The 17,500-nt window shown below is 37.3% G+C and overlaps 3 non-coding genes across 3 annotated transcripts; 2 read left to right on the forward strand and 1 right to left on the reverse strand.

Moving 5' to 3' along the window:
- Positions 1-578: 578 nt before the first annotated feature.
- Positions 579-649, reverse strand: TRNAG-GCC (transfer RNA glycine (anticodon GCC)). Its single transcript has one exon. It is a non-coding gene; the product is annotated as a tRNA-Gly (tRNA).
- Positions 650-1,473: 824 nt separating this feature from the next.
- Positions 1,474-1,561, forward strand: TRNAS-UGA (transfer RNA serine (anticodon UGA)). The gene has a single exon. It is a non-coding gene; the product is annotated as a tRNA-Ser (tRNA).
- Positions 1,562-5,188: 3,627 nt separating this feature from the next.
- TRNAS-GCU (transfer RNA serine (anticodon GCU)) lies at positions 5,189-5,276 on the forward strand. The gene has a single exon. It is a non-coding gene; the product is annotated as a tRNA-Ser (tRNA).
- Positions 5,277-17,500: the final 12,224 nt, after the last annotated feature.

The following is a 17,500-nucleotide window of genomic DNA, read 5'->3' on the forward strand; positions in this document are numbered from 1 at the left end:
GTTAGAGGCTTGTATTCAAGCCTTTTTTGTCCACCAGTTTCTGGTACTCCAGAGCGGAGTAGAGCAGTTTGGTAGCTCACGAGGCTCATAACCTTGAGGTCACGGGTTCGATTCCCGTCTCCGCACTTAGCAGTCTGTATAAAAGGACTATTCTATTTCTCTAGATATGTATGGTAGAGGGGCGTATCCAACCCTTTTTTATTCATTAGTTCCCGGCCCTAGAGGGCAAAATTGAGCAGTTTGCGAAGTCACTTGCCTTCAAAAAAAGAAGGCGCAAGGCCTCTCCCTACCCTGCAGAAAATAAAAATGAAACGAAAGGGACAGTCTACCTCTCCCTTCCCTTTAAAAAAAGTTTGCCCGTTGTTTGTCTCAGTTAATACCCAATTTTTGGAGCTCTGTTGGCGAGTTCTATTTCTGCCTCTGGAGCGCCCTCTTTTTTTGAGTGGGATGCAAAGGAAGGGTAAGATAGTAAGGGATACGGCACTAGACTAACACCTAATTAATACTTAATTTAATATAAGTAGTTAAACAGTTAACTAGACTAAACTTTTTATCATAGTACTTTGATAAATTAAGCGGGCGAGCGGCGGGAATCGAACCCGTATCTTCTCCTTGGCAAGGAGATATTTTACCATTGAACTACGCTCGCTACGGTATATATTTTATAGCGTATATCCGCCTGGGTCGACCTTCTATGTCTGGGTCGACCGTTTCATTTCATTTTCTATTATATTAGAGTTTTCCTTTTTTTATTATCTGTCAATGAATATTCTAATGGGAATGGAATTTCATAATACTGAAAGAGAAGAGCTAGCAATTCGGAACGCAAATTGCGTTTTAATACGTCTCACTATTCTAATTTTTTAGAAGAAATGGCCTTTATTATTTCTTTTTTATGGGGTTAATAAATATTAACCAAATTTCATTTAAGAAATGAGAGAATTCAGAATAGCTACGAGAAAGACTAGTCCAATCCATAATGATGTACCGGAAAATACAACATTTTTATTATTTGACCAACCATCAGGAGAAGCAAATACAAGGGGTACACTAATTACTAAGACTGAGGAAGTCGCAATTAATGCAAAAACAGCTAATTGGAAAGCAATAGTCATATTTCTAATCCTCCAAGCTACCATCAAATAAAGTTGACTACATATTTGATCCCTCACTTAAACCAAAATTGTAAAAAAATACAAGAAGTAGGAGGGGTTTAATCATGAATCCATTGATTCTTCTCTTTAATTCAAATTTATTACTTAAACCGCTTTTTTATTTGGATATGGGGGTGAGAAGAGATTATTTACTCTTTATTTCACAAGCGGGTATAGCGGATCCTGTATCCGTGTATACAGTATACAGAGATATATCGAAAAGGAACTTGTATCTGATATCTTTCTAGAGGCTAATAAATCTTTTTATTTTTTATATGGCTATGTTCTATTTGTAGGAGTAAAATAAGGATTAGGCTGTGGAGAGATGGCTGAGTGGTTGATAGCTCCGGTCTTGAAAACCGGTATAGTTCTAGGAACTATCGAGGGTTCGAATCCCTCTCTCTCCTTTTGCTTATTGAATACGTTTGTTTCTTTCATTTTTATTTATTTTTTTTTTCTGTCCCTTATCTTTCTTTCATAAAAAGGAATGAATGGCTCGGCTAGATGGAATAACCGAGCCAGAACAGAAAAAAAGTAGAACAGGTATAAATAAGAAAATCTTAGTTAAGAGGGTTCATGTAAAGAACAGGTTCCAAATCACGATCGATTCCCTTTTCAAAACCTGCTGCAGCAGCTCGGGCTCTTCCTGCATGCCATAAATGGCCCACAAAAAAGAAGAATCCTAGAACAAAATGAGAAGTTGATAACCAACTTCTAGGAGAGACATAATTAACTGCATTGATCTCGGTAGCTACGCCACCCACGGAATTTAAAGAGCCTAAAGGAGCGTGGGTCATATATTCTGCTGAGCGTCGTTCTTGCCAAGGTTGTATGTCTTTTTTCAACCTACTCAAGTCCAAACCGTTGGGGCCCCTTAGAGGTTCTAACCATGGAGCACGAAGGTCCCAAAAACGCATAGTTTCCCCTCCAAAGATAACCTCCCCAGTTGGGGAACGCATTAGATATTTACCTAAACCTGTGGGTCCTTGAGCGGATCCCACATTAGCTCCAAGACGCTGGTCTCTAACTAGAAAAGTAAATGCTTGAGCTTGAGAAGCTTCTGGCCCGGTGGGTCCATAAAACTCACTCGGATAAGCTGTATTATTGAACCATACAAAACAACAAGCGATAAAACCAAAGACAGATAAAGCAGCTAAACTATAAGACAAGTAAGCTTCTCCAGACCATACAAATGCACGGCGAGCCCATGCGAAGGGTTTGGTTAAAATATGCCAAATTCCGCCAAATACACAAATAAAACCCAACCATACATGCCCACCAATTATATCTTCTAAATCATCTACACTAACAATCCACCCTTCTCCACCAAAAGGAGATTTTAGTAAATAACCAAATATAACACTGGGACTAAGGGTCAAATTGGTAATTTTTCTTACATCTCCCCCCCCAGGGGCCCAGGTATCATATACACCGCCAAAATAAAGAGCCTTGAGTACTAGAAGAAAAGCACCTAGACCTAACAAAATTAAGTGAATACCCAAAATTGTAGTCATTTTATTTCTATCTTTCCAGACATAACCAAAGAATGGAAAAGATTCCTCAAGAGTCTCGGGTCCCAGAAGCGCGTGATAAATGCCACCGAAGCCTAAGACTGCGGAGGAAATTAGGTGAAGTACGCCAGATACAAAGTACGGAAAAGTATCTAGAACTTCCCCCCCTGGCCCTACTCCCCAACCTAGAGTAGCTAAGTGTGGAAGTAAAATCAACCCTTGTTCATACATGGGCTTTTCTGGTACGAAATGGGCCACTTCAAATAGGTTCATTGCTCCGGCCCAGAATACGATTAATCCGGCATGAGCTACATGAGCTCCAAGCAGTTTACCGGACAAATTGATAAGTCTGGCATTCCCAGCCCACCAAGCAAAGCCGGTGGTTTCTTGGTCACGACCAGCTAAAACGAAAGTTCCATTAAAGAGCGTTTCCACGTGGTAGAACCTCCTCAGGGAATATAAGATTTTCATGAGGCTGATCCTGAGCTGCCATCCACGCACGAATACCCTCGTTTAAAAGAATATTTTTGGTGTAGAAAGTCTCAAATTCAGGATCTTCCGCTGCACGGATTTCCTGGGAAACAAAGTCATAGGCACGTAAGTTCAGAGCCAAGCCAACTACGCCAATAGCACTCATCCATAAACCGGTGACGGGTACAAATAGCATAAAGAAATGTAACCAACGTTTATTGGAAAAAGCAACACCAAAGATTTGGGACCAAAAGCGGTTAGCAGTGACCATTGAATAAGTTTCTTCAGCTTGAGTTGGGTTAAAAGCACGGAAGGTATTTGCACCATCACCGTCCTCAAATAGAGTGTTTTCTACGGTCGCTCCATGAATAGCGCATAGCAGAGCCGCACCTAATACTCCGGCAACTCCCATCATATGAAATGGGTTCAACGTCCAATTATGAAATCCTTGGAAGAAAAGGATGAATCGAAATATCGCTGCTACGCCAAAACTCGGCGCAAAGAACCAACCAGATTGCCCCAGTGGATAAATAAGGAATACAGAAACAAAAACAGCAATTGGACCAGAGAATGAGATTGCATTATAAGGCCGCAATTGAACAGACCGAGCAAGTTCAAATTGGCGTAACATGAAACCTATTAGTGCAAAAGCCCCGTGGAGAGCTACAAAAGTCCATAGACCGCCTAATTGACACCAACGAGTAAAATCTCCTTGTGCTTCGGGCCCCCATAGTAGCAACAAAGAGTGTGCTAAACTATTGGCAGGGGTAGAAACTGCTGCGGTTAAGAAATTACAACCTTCCAAATAGGAACTAGCCAATCCATGGGTATACCAAGAAGTTACAAAAGTTGTCCCTGTAAACCAACCCCCTAAAGCGAAATAAGCACAAGGAAAGAGCAATAGGCCAGACCATCCTACAAAAACGAAACGGTCCCTTCGTAACCAGTCATCCATAGTATCAAATAGATCATTTTCTTCTTTAGGAATTCTACCAAGGGCTATAGTCATAGTGATCCTCCTATTCAATTACTTCAACCATTTCCGAGCACCTCATATCACTTTCCAAGGCATATGATAGTTTTATTATCTGTGGACGATTTCTTTCTCGTTCAATGCCCTTTTTCAATGGTCTCGAAGAGAGAAATTTCCCATTTTTATCTATGGAGTCACAGTCACAACCGAGGTCGTGGTAAATCCATGAATTTGATTCGATTTGTTTTTCTTATACTATTTATTTGTTTTTCTTATACTATAGAAATAGAAATAAATTGTTTTTCTTATACTATAGAAAGAAATAAACCTTTGAATTCAGCATTATTCCAAGACTCCTATTTCAAAGTCTATCTTTTAAGGGAAAAATGCAAATAAAAGTAACCCTTCTTTTCCCATTCCCTCTCTATTGCATGGGTGGAAGAACTAAAATAATAGAGGATTCTGAAAAAAAAAAATGGACCTTCGAAATCCAATTTTATGTGTAGCGCAAAGGAGTTGCGATTTCTTCTTATTCCTATAGAACATCTAGTAACAAGAATATGAAATCGTAAATAGCGAAAAATTCTTGTCTTGCGCGGTCTAAGTCTAAGGAAATAAAAAAAATTCGCTTATACAATTTCATCTACATCGAATTTATATATCAGAATAGCGGATAGAGGCATCATTAAAGGAGTCAGGTCTACTTACTTTATGCTTCTTTCCAATTTTATGGTGGATTTGATAAGAACCCTTTTTGCTTTCTTGATAAATAATCGACAAAAAAAGCGTTTTTTTTATATAACCTGCTTGTTTTATTATAATTATAACAAGTCCTATATGGAAATGCCCGCTAAAGAGAAAATCTATTTGATTGTCTCTCGGCCAATATCGATTTTTAGAAAGAAAAAACAAGAATTTTCTTCTTTTTTTATTAACATTAAGAAAAAAGAATATAATTAAAATGGAATTGGCAATATAATTTTTATAGACTTTTGAAAGAAAAAAAAGGGGTTTTTTGCAACCGTTATTTCTTATTTCTTGCCTATATCATATCACGGAAACCTTTCGCTTTGGAACGTGGAGAGATGGCTGAGTGGACTAAAGCGGCGGATTGCTAATCCGTTGTACAATTTTTTTGTACCGAGGGTTCGAATCCCTCTCTTTCCGCTCCCTTGGATCATTTGGGACTTTCGAATTGGAAAGAATTCTGACCCCCGGATTTTCTCATAGATAAATGTACGAAACAAATCCAATAAGAAAAAAAAAAACTGAATTTTTACTCCTCGCGTCCAGGATTCCGTCCTGGGTCATTAGATAAGAATCCAAAGATAAAGAGTGAAACAAAGAATATCACTACTGTATAAACAAAAAGTTTGAGAGTAAGCATTACATAATCTCCAAGATTTTTTTTTAAGGAATAGATTACCAGTTTTTCCTTACCACACGGATCCACTAGGATGGTTTTTTTTTATACCTAAAAATGCAAAAAAGAATTCTTGAAAAAAATTGCAAGAATTCTTTTATAATAAGCACTCTTATCAATAGCAAAAATAGGGTTAGGTGGTTAGGTATTGTGTAGGTACCTTTAGGTACCTGCTCAACCTAGGTGCAGGGGAGTAGAAAGGCTGATCCAAATTTATTGCTGTAGCTACCCATTCAATGTAGAAGAATTTAAATTTTAGAATCGAAGGTTCATAATATAAAAATATAAAACTTCTCGGCTTTTACCCATTTTAAAATTTTTTTGGAATGAACACATCATTCAATTTGGCATACAGAGTACTAAAGATTTCATCGAAAACTTACAGCAGCTTGCCAAACAAAGGCTAATAGAAAAAAGAATAGAGGTATAACAGGCATAATATCCACGATTGGATTGAAAATAGCATAAGCTTCGGGTAATTTGGCAAAGAAAAAACTAGTAGGATAAAGAACAGAATTAAAACAGATACAGGTTAAACTAAGTATATTAGGCATAACAAGCATTTCATTCTTGTAGAGTAAATAATTGGATTTTTCTTGAGTTATTTTTTTAAGGGAAAGAAGGAAAAGGCAGATTCAAAATCTTTTTTCTTCGGACTTTCCCAAACACAAAATACCTCCTTGTATTCGCACTCTCAAATGAGAGTGGAATAAATTCGACTTTCATATAATATCTTAATAGAATTCCATGTAATGATCAATGCATTTTTTTGATTCTATATTATCCGCATGTGTAGAATACTAGCAAGAGAATATCCCTCCTTTTTTATGTAATTGAAATGGTATTGACGAATAACAAATAAACATACTAGTGTTTATTAGTGTCGCATAAAACCCGAAATGGGGCGTGGCCAAGTGGTAAGGCAGCGGGTTTTGGTCCCGTTACTCGGAGGTTCGAATCCTTCCGTCCCAGATTGTTTCTGATGAAACAAACGGTGAAATCATATAGTATTCCGTACGAGACAAAAGTTTATTAAAGAGAATAATGATATCTTATTCTTTCTCAGAAAACATAATAAAGTCTTAAGTCCAGTCAAATTGACTATCTTTATTTTCATGAAAAAATGGGATCTATCAAGCACATTCAGGATATGCCTCTACTATAAAATCACTTAGTCATATTTTTTTCTTCCTTTTGGTATTCGAGTTGAAGAAGTACGAGAATTCTATAACTACCAAAAACTTTCAATCTTTTCATTGGAATAGTTTATTTAGTTATTATAGTTAATTGTTTTTGGTACTGAAAAAATATATTACTACTAGAATTCTAATTCTAGTAATTAAATTAATTAAACTTTTTTGGAGGTTGATAGTTTATTTATTGAGGAAGAGTCAATCCTTCTTTTCTCACTTCAAGATTGATCATCTCGAGCCATCCGTTGAGGGTGGAAATTTAAGAATAAATAAGTTTTAAGCAAACTTGTTTAGTCGTCTTTTTCAAACTATGTTTCATTCATATGATAGAATTTTAATATGGGTTTAAATAAATTGGATCTTGGCGGAGGCTTCCCGGATAAATACTTACTTTCTTTTATCCATATTGCTCCATAGATAGCAAGTTTTAATTAGTATAAAAAAACTAAACCAATGACTATTCATGATTCCATCCATATTGGATCAATTCTCTATACCACTTTGCAATGAAAAGAGGAATGTTTGTTATGGTAAAACTTCGTTTAAAACGATGTGGTAGAAAGCAACGTGCGACTTGAAGGACATGATCGATTGTGGATTTTGCTATCCATCATTTTCCATAGTAATGAAAATGCTCTTGGCTCGACATAGCCTGTTCTATTCGTTCCGAACCAAATTTGCGCTGGGTTTAAGTAACATAGTACACGATGGAGCTCGAGAGGACAGAATTTTTTTTATCAAGGGAAAGAATCTAGGGTTAGTGAAAACTAATAAATTAGGCCAACTTTGTCAGTCTATCCTTAATATAGAAATAAATCGAAAGGTTAAAATAAGAAGAAAGTCCAATAAAAGTATATCAGAATCAATCCCTCTTATTAGATTTCTATAGAAGAGATAAATGCTTTATCGAAGGAAATAAGAAAAAAGGGTATGTTGCTACTCTTTTGAAAGAAAAAAATAGGAATTCCCGAAGTAATGTCTAAACCCAAGGATTTCACAAATCAAAGATAAAGGATTCCAGAACAAGTAAACACAATTTTCAATTGTCTCAACAACAGAGTTGGATTAGAATAAGGAATAAAAGTCAATTCGTTCGAAATGAGACAAAGAAAAGAGTTTAAAGACGACTCAAAAATTTTGGAAGGATTTTGCCTTCGAAGTTTGTCAGGCAAAATTAGCCCACTTGAGTCATGAGTATAAATGAAATTTGTTTTTTCTGTAAGGAAATTAATGCACGTCATAGTCTAATTTCTATTATTATCGACAGAAATTCGAATCATTTTCTCGAGCCGTATGAGGAGAAAACCTCATATACGTTTCTAGGGGGGGGCGTTGTTTATCTACATCTATCCCAATAAGCTGTCTATCGAATCGTTGCAATTGATGTTCGATCTCGAAGAGAAGGAAGAGATCTTCAAAAAGTAGGTTTTTATGATCCGATAAAGAATCAAACTTGTTTAAATGTTCCAGCTATTCTCTATTTCCTTGAAAAGGGTGCTCAACCAACAAGAACTGTTTATGATATTTTAAGGAAGGCAGAATTCTTTAAAGAAAAAGAAAGAACTTTGAGTTAATTGAAGAACTAAATGAATCAAAAAATAGGATAGGAGAAGATTATTAGTATTCCTAGTTGTCTAATTATTTAGACACAATTTACCTCTTTTTTAATCCTATTTGGATTTATATTATATCGTGCCAATCCAACATAAGCCCCTATTTTATTTACTTTTTCTATCTAATTTGTTTTCTTACCATTGTATTTCCATTGACAAAGGTCTATTGAACAAATAGAATTTGTAGATAGATGGGTCTCTTTATCCTCACTCCATATTCAATTTTTCCGCCTACACTTCGCTCAAATGATAAGGGTGTTCCTCTTGCATGTATTCTCATACAATATAATATATATTTTTTATAATATATATTTTTTGTTAATAAAAATCGCTAAAAATAAGGAGAATTTGGCCATCGTGATTAGGGTCGCTCTTTTTTTAACTTTACTTTAGTGGAATTTCACCGGACCTGTTCGTTTTGGCATTTGAGTGTTTTTCATGGTCGATAAAAAAAATCTTTTGATGTCTTGCTAGTTCAATGTTTTGACAGAAGCGCGCGGTGTAATTCCATTGATTTTTGGATTTCGATCGTATCTAAGATCCTTTTTTTATCTGGGTTGCTAACTCAATGGTAGAGTACTCGGCTTTTAAGTGCGACTATGATCTTTTACACATTTGGATGAAACAACAAATTCGTCCAGACTCTTGGTAGAGTCTAGAAGACCACGACTGATCCTCAAAGGTAATGAATGGAAAAAATAGCATGTCGTAATAAAATCAATCTTTTTTGAATGGAATCCAAAATTACGATTTTCTGGGTCTAATGAATAAATGGATAGAGCCTGGCTCCAATTCTGGTAAAATAAAAAGCAACGAGCTGAACTTCCTAATTGGAATGATTCCCCGCTCTAATTAGACGTTAAAAATAGATTAGTGCCGGATGCGGGGAAAGGTTGGGTTTTCCTATGAGTGGACCCTTTATTTTTTCTTTTTTTTTTTAGAAATCCTAATTATTCTTGATTATGGATTGAATAAGGGATGTTATGGATTGAATGTGTAAAAGAAGCAGTATATTGATAAAGAGGCTGTATTCCAAAGTCAAAAGAGCGATTGGCCTGCAAAAATAAAAAACTTGTTCTGTTCTTTTTTTTTAATTAGAACAAACATAAACTAATTGGGTAGAAAAGGAGCAGAAAAAGATCTGTGGATTAGACTCCCTTTCTTTCCAGGGTTTGTATTAAAAATGCAACACCCTGTTCTGACCATATTGCACTATGTATCATCATTCGATAAACCGAGAAATGCTTCTTCTCTCTGATTCAAGTAGAAATACAAATGGAAAAATTCGAAGGGTATTCAGAAAAACATAAATCTCGTCAACAATACTTTGTCTACCCACTTCTCTTTCAGGAATATATTTATGCATTTGCCCACCATTATGGATTAAATGGTTCTGAACCTGTGGAAATAGTTGTTAGTTGTAATAACAAGAAATTTAGTTCACTACTTGTGAAACGTTTAATTATTCGAATGTATCAGCAGAATTTTTTGGATAACTCGGTTAATCATCCTAACCAAGATCGATTATTGGATTACAAAAATTATTTTTATTCTGAGTTTTATTCTCAGATTCTATCTGAAGGGTTTGCGATCGTTGTGGAAATCCCATTCTCGCTACGGGAATTTTTTTGTCTGAAAGAAAAAGAAATACCAAAGTTTCAGAATTTACGCTCTATTCATTCAATATTTCCCTTTTTAGAAGACAAATTTTTGCATTTGGATTATCTATCACATATAGAAATACCCTATCCTATCCATTTGGAAATCCTGGTTCAACTCCTTCAATACCGTATCCAAGATGTTCCATCTTTGCATTTATTGCGATTCTTTCTCAACTATTATTCGAATTGGAATAGTTTTATTACTTCAATGAAATCCATTTTTTTTTTTCAAAAAGAAAATAAAAGACTATTTCAATTCCTATATAACTCTTATGTATCAGAATATGAATTTTTTTTGTTGTTTCTTCGTAAACAATCTTCTTGCTTACCATTAGCATCTTCTGGAACTTTTCTGGAACGAATCCACTTTTCTAGGAAGATGGAACATTTTGGGATAATGTACCCTGGTTTTTCTCGGAAAACCCTATGGTTCTTTATGGATCCTCTTATGCATTATGTTCGATATCAAGGAAAGGCAATTCTTGCATCAAAAGGCACTTTTTTTTTGAAGAAGAAATGGAAATGCTACCTTATCAATTTCTGGCAATATTATTTCTGTTTTTGGACTCAGCCGCGAAGAATCCATATAAACCAATTAGCAAACTCTTGCTTCGATTTTATGGGGTACCTTTCAAGTGTACAAAAAAGTTCTTTGTTAGTAAGGAATCAAATGCTGGAGAATTCATTTCTAATAGATACTCGAATGAAAAAATTCGATACCATAGTCCCCGCTACTCTCCTCATAGGATACTTATCAAAAGCTCAATTTTGTACTGGATCGGGGCATCCTATTAGTAAACCCATTTGGACAGATTTATCAGATTGGGATATTCTTGATCGATTTGGTCGGATATGTAGAAATCTTTTTCATTATCATAGTGGATCTTCGAAAAAACGGACTTTGTATCGACTAAAGTATATACTTCGACTTTCATGTGCTAGAACTTTAGCTCGTAAACATAAAAGCACGGTACGAACTTTTATGCAACGATTGGGTTCGGCATTTTTAGAAGAATTTTTTATGGAAGAAGAGCAAGTTTTTTCTTTGATGTTCACCAAAACAACTCTTTTTTCTTTCTGTGGATCACACACTGAGCGTATTTGGTATTTGGATATTATACGTATCAATGACCTGGTCAACCCTCTTAATTAATCATTAGACGAAATTAAGAAACAGGAAAGGGTTGATAAATGATCAAGAAAAAACTTTTCTATTTTTCATTCTGAAATGTTCTTTTTATTATAATAAAGAGTAGGTGAATCAACTTACTAATTAAAAAAATTAGTAGAACTTCCTCTTTGGAATAGAAATTGGCTATTTCTACATAGGGAAAGTCGTGTGCAATGAAAAATGCAAGCACGATTTGGGGAGGGATTTTTCTCTATTGTAACAAGGAAGAATTATCTACTCCATCCGACTAGTTCCGGGTTCGAGTCCCGGGCAACCCATATAGAAAAGACCCATCAAAGTTTTTCACTTTGACTCACTTCATTTACAAATACAAAATTATTGGTTTGGTTAATTTAGTTATATGGATAGCTAATCTTTGGGCTGACTTGGTTGACATTGGTATATAGTCTATGTTATACTGTTAAATAACAAGCCTTCTATTATCTATATTCTAGTTAATACGTGTGCTTGGGAGTCCTTGCAATTTGAATAAACCAAGATCTTACCATGACTGCAATTTTAGAGAGACGCGAAAGTACAAGCCTGTGGGGTCGCTTCTGCAACTGGATAACTAGCACTGAAAATCGTCTTTACATCGGATGGTTCGGTGTTTTGATGATCCCTACCTTATTGACCGCAACTTCTGTATTTATTATCGCCTTCATCGCTGCCCCTCCAGTAGATATTGATGGTATTCGTGAGCCTGTTTCTGGTTCTTTACTTTATGGAAACAATATTATCTCTGGTGCTATTATCCCTACTTCTGCGGCGATCGGATTGCACTTTTACCCAATTTGGGAAGCTGCATCTGTTGATGAGTGGTTATACAATGGTGGTCCTTATGAGCTAATTGTTCTACACTTCTTACTTGGTGTAGCTTGTTATATGGGTCGTGAGTGGGAACTTAGTTTCCGTCTGGGTATGCGTCCTTGGATTGCTGTTGCATATTCAGCTCCTGTTGCAGCTGCTACTGCTGTTTTCTTGATTTACCCTATTGGTCAAGGAAGCTTTTCTGATGGTATGCCTTTAGGAATCTCTGGTACTTTCAACTTTATGATTGTATTCCAGGCAGAGCACAACATCCTTATGCATCCATTCCACATGTTAGGTGTAGCTGGTGTATTCGGCGGTTCCCTATTCAGTGCTATGCATGGTTCCTTGGTAACCTCTAGTTTGATCAGGGAAACTACTGAAAATGAATCCGCTAATGAGGGTTACAAATTTGGTCAAGAGGAAGAAACTTATAATATTGTGGCTGCTCATGGTTATTTTGGCCGATTAATCTTCCAATATGCTAGTTTCAACAACTCTCGTTCTTTACACTTCTTCTTGGCTGCTTGGCCTGTAGTAGGAATCTGGTTCACTGCTTTAGGTATTAGTACTATGGCTTTCAACCTAAATGGTTTCAATTTCAACCAATCTGTAGTTGATAGTCAAGGTCGCGTTATTAATACTTGGGCTGATATCATCAACCGTGCTAACCTTGGTATGGAAGTAATGCTACGAACGTAATGCTCACAACTTCCCTCTAGACTTAGCTGCTGTTGAAGTTCCATCTATTAATGGATAAGGTTTTTCTGCTAACATATAAGAATTTTTGAAGACAGAAATACCCAATATCTTGTTCTAGCAAGATATTGGGTATTTCTGTCTTTATTTTGAATCTTTTTTTCTTCTTAATCTTTCTATTCAGAATTCAGTTAACGACGAGATTTAGTATCCTTTCTTGCATTTTCATAACTCGTGAAATGCCGAGTAGGCACGAATTCCCCCAATTTGCGACCTACCATAGGATTTGTTATGTAAATAGGTATATGTTCCTTTCCATTATGAATCGCGATTGTATGGCCAACCATTGTGGGTAGAATGCTAGATGCCCGGGACCACGTTACTATTGTTTCTTTCTCCTCCTTCATATTGACCTTTTCTATCTTTGCCAATAAATGATGAGCTACAAAAGGATTCGTTTTTTTTCGTGTCACAGCTGATTACTCCTTTTTTCCTTTTTAAAGAGTGGCATTCTATGTCCAATATCTCGATCGAAGTACGGAGGTCAGAATAAATAGAATAATGATCAATGGAAAAAAGAAAAAAATCCTTTAGCTGGATAAGGGGCGGATGTAGCCAAGTGGATCAAGGCAGTGGATTGTGAATCCACCATGCGCGGGTTCAATTCCCGTCGTTCGCCCATCGCATTATTGCAAATTCCAAAAATGCAATTTTCCATATTCCTAGTTACGTATTTACTTACGGCGACGAAGAATAAAACTATCGCTATATTTTTTCCTTTTCCTAGTTCTTCTTCCAAGCGCAGGATAACCCCAAGGGGTTGTGGGTTTTTTTCTACCAATGGGAGCTTTCCCTTCACCGCCCCCATGGGGGTGGTCCACAGGGTTCATAACTACCCCTCTTACTACGGGGCGTTTACCTAGCCAACACTTAGATCCGGCTCTACCCAAACTTTTTTGGTTCACCCCAACATTACCCACTTGTCCGACTGTTGCTAAGCAGTTTTGGGATACTAAACGGACCTCCCCAGATGGTAATCTTAAAGTGGCCGATTTACCCTCTTTTGCAATGAGTTTCGCTACAGCACCTGCTGCTCTAGCTAATTGCCCACCCCTTCCACGTGTGATTTCTATGTTATGCATGGCCGTGCCTAAGGGCATATCGGTTGAAGTAGATTCTTCTTTTCTCTCAAAAAACCCCTTCCCAAACTGTACAAGCTTCTTCCAAAGCATACGGCTTTCTAGATGTATATGACGATCTCTAGACAGATGGATCTTATATGAATCATATGATGAAGTACCACATGAGTGGATATATAGGAAAGGAATCCAAATCTGCCGAATCGCTCATGTTATGATCTTCTACATCCTAGGTCTCTGCGTTCCGTCATCTGGCTTATGTTCTTCATGTAGCATTCAGATCGAATGACTCTATGAAATTACGTCGATACTTCCACATATTATGGGTAACGTAGGAGACATCCCTATTTTCCCCCGGGGGTCTTAATTACCACTGCTTAGCTTTCAATTTGCCTCTGACCATCAAATTAAATGTGAATAACCCGTCCTCCTCTCTTTGAAACAAGGGGCGCTTCCGGTTCTGTGCGTGCTTCAAACAATTTTGTCTTCTCCATATTACCATATCTCTAGAGCCAATAATTTTCTATGAGGAACTACTGAACTCAATCACTTGCTGCCGTTACTCAACAGTTTTCTGTTGAGGTCTATCCCGTAGAGGTAGTCAAATTGGATCAGTGATCGATTTCTAGGTTTCGTCGTAAACCTAATTGGTTACTTCCAATTACGTAAATCAATAGTTCAAACCGCACTCAAAGGTAGGGCATTTCCCATTGATATAGGAACTTTTGTACCAGAAACAATAGTATCTCCAATTATAGCCCCTCTGGGATGTAAAATATATCTCTTCTCACCATCCCCATAGTGTATGAGACAAATGTATGCATTTCGATTAGGGTCGTATTCTATGGTTACGATTCTACCAGATATGTCTTTTTGATTCCGTCGAAAATCTATTTTACGGTATAGGCGCTTATGACCTCCCCCTCTATGCCTTGCGGTAATGATTCCTCTGGAATTACGACCTTTACCACAACGGTGCCGTCCATGGATCAAATTATTTCGTGGATTGGATTTCACTTGCCTGTCTACGGTTCCCTTGCGTGTGCTCGGGATAGGTGTTTTGTATAAATGTTTCGCCGTATTATTAAGTATTCTCCTTTAGTTTTTTTCTCTATCTAGAAGTGGAATAGAATAACCCGGTTGAAGGGTAATGATCATACGTCTGTAATGCATTGTATGGCCCAGAATAGGTCCTATTCTTCTACCTTTTCCAGGTAGTCGATGGCTATTCACAGCTACCACCTTAACACCAAAGAAGAGTTCGACCCAATGCTTTATTTCTGTCTTAGTGAATCCCGATTCGACATTAAAAGTATATTGATTCTTTCCCAATAAACGAAGACTTTTTTCTGTAAATACTGCGTATTTGATTCCATCCATAAATCGACTTTCCCTCCTATGCTCTGAGTTCCAGTATCGATAAGAATTCGAGTTCTTATTGTTCTTATGTTATGGTATGAATATACCATACCAATTCGTTATGTATGGATGATGGATGAGATTCCATGGATAGAGAGCCAGTTCCAATAGACTTATGGAATGTTCCCGTTCGTGTGCATCCAGCAGGAATTGAACCCGCAAATTTACCAATTATGAGTTGGGCGCTTTAACCATTCAGCCATGGATGCTTAACAGGGATCATCGTACATCGTAAATAACCAATTTTCATATAGAAAGACATATCATAGAAAAATGAAATCGAAAATATTCCGAGATGGCAAATATTCGGAGATGACTATGAAAACACCTCTCTGGATCCTCGAATTGAAAGAGAGATTGAGAGGGATCAAGAATCCTAATTCTCGCTATTTGGAATGGATCCAATTCTATTGAGTCTGACTCATAGTGATCATTTCTCTTTAGCAAAGAATGACCTTGGTTATCAAAGGATTGAACAACCGGGATCCATTTACTTATGATACCTAGTTGGCATTGATAACAAGGATCTAATGAATTATGAGTTTAATAGATCCTCTTTAGCAGAAAGACGTATATTCCTTGCTCATTATCAGACAATCACTTATTCCCAAACCTCGTGTGGGACTAATCGTTTTCATTTACCATCTCATGGAAAACCCTTTTCGTTCCGCTTAGCCCTATCGGGTATTTTAGTGATAGGTTCTGTAGGAACTGGACGATCCTATTTGGTCAAATACCTAACGAAAAATTACGATTTTCCTTTCATTAAGGTACGAGGGCTTCTTATTCCACAAGAACGAAAGCACCTTTTCATTCTTTCATATACTAGGGGTTTTTACTTGGAAAAGACAATGTTCCATACTAAAGGATTCGGGTCCATAACCACGAGTTCCAGTGCACTAGATCTTGTAGCACTTAGCAACGAAGCCCTATCCATTAGTATTCCACATAAGAAATCCATTCTAGAAAAAAATACAATTAGATTAGCTCTTCATAGACAAACTTGGGGTTTGCGAGCCAAGGTAAGATCGGCTCGGGATCATGGGACCCTTTTCTATCAGATAGGAGGGGCTCTTGTACAAAATAGACTTACTAAGTAATAACCCCATAGAATCTATCTATATAAAGATAAAGAGGCAATCGTGTCAGGAAGCGGGTTTTTCTTTGGCCAAAAGGTACTTCGAACTTGGAACGAGCATGAAGAGATTAACGAGACTTCTTTCTCTTTTGAGTTTTTCTGGCGGACCTGCCGCGCAAGATCTTTGGTCTTCCCCTGGAACCGATGAAAAAAAGTGGATCGCTTCTTATGTACTCGCTCAGAATGATTCTTCTCTATCTATAGTTCATGGCCTATTAGAAGTAGAAGGTGCTCTGGTGCAATCCTTACCGACAGAAAAAGATTGCAGTCAGGTTGATAATAGTCGAGTGACATTACTTCGTCGGTCCGAACTAAGGAATCTGTTAGAAATGTTTTGAAATGGATATTGTTCTCTCTTTGATCAGGGATTGCTATATGAAAAGAAGTGGAGTTTGAAAAAGGGAACGGAATGCTCAAACCGGAACTGCTAGAGGAACGAATTTTCAATAGCATAACTTGGGCTCCTAGAATATGGCGCCCTTGGGACAATCTATTTGATTGCAGGGTTTTGTTCCGAAGCAAAGATATCCGCGGAGGCCGGTTCGTTCGTCCTATTCTGATATTCAGGACCAAGAGGTACTGGATTCTCTTTCGGATAGGCCCTGAAAGGAGAAGAAAGGCTGAAATGCCAACGGACCTCTGTCTATTCTCTAATTCACCCGATCCGATAGTACCCGTTTTTGGAACGTCCAGTGCCAAAGTCACTGAATGGGTAAGTCACCAATCCAATCCCTTTGACAAATCGGATGTCATATTAGATATCATATTCTATATATATAGAAATATCATAGATAGAATAGACATATAGAATTTTTGGTCGGCAAATTCGAAGGAATCATTGAGTGAAAAAGGAGCAAAGAATGACAAAAGACGAGACTCTACTAGTCTTCACTCTTGTGGTTTCCTCTTCCTCGGTTTCTGTTTTCTTATTCGGGATCTTGCTTTTCATGGTTCTCATCTCTGCAACTCGCGATTTTCGCGAGAGAACCAAATCCAAGTTGGTGAAGATCATGATTTGGGCTGGCACGGGGATCGTTTGATCGATTTCCTTGATTTGATCGCTACTTAATGGGCGTGCGCTCAAAGGATACAAACAGGGATTCGCAAACAAAAAGGGGAATTCGT

Source organism: Triticum urartu, unplaced genomic scaffold (genome assembly GCF_056163025.1).
Source record: "Triticum urartu cultivar PI428250 unplaced genomic scaffold, HENAU_Tu73 scaffold2, whole genome shotgun sequence".
NCBI lineage: Eukaryota > Viridiplantae > Streptophyta > Magnoliopsida > Poales > Poaceae > Triticum > Triticum urartu.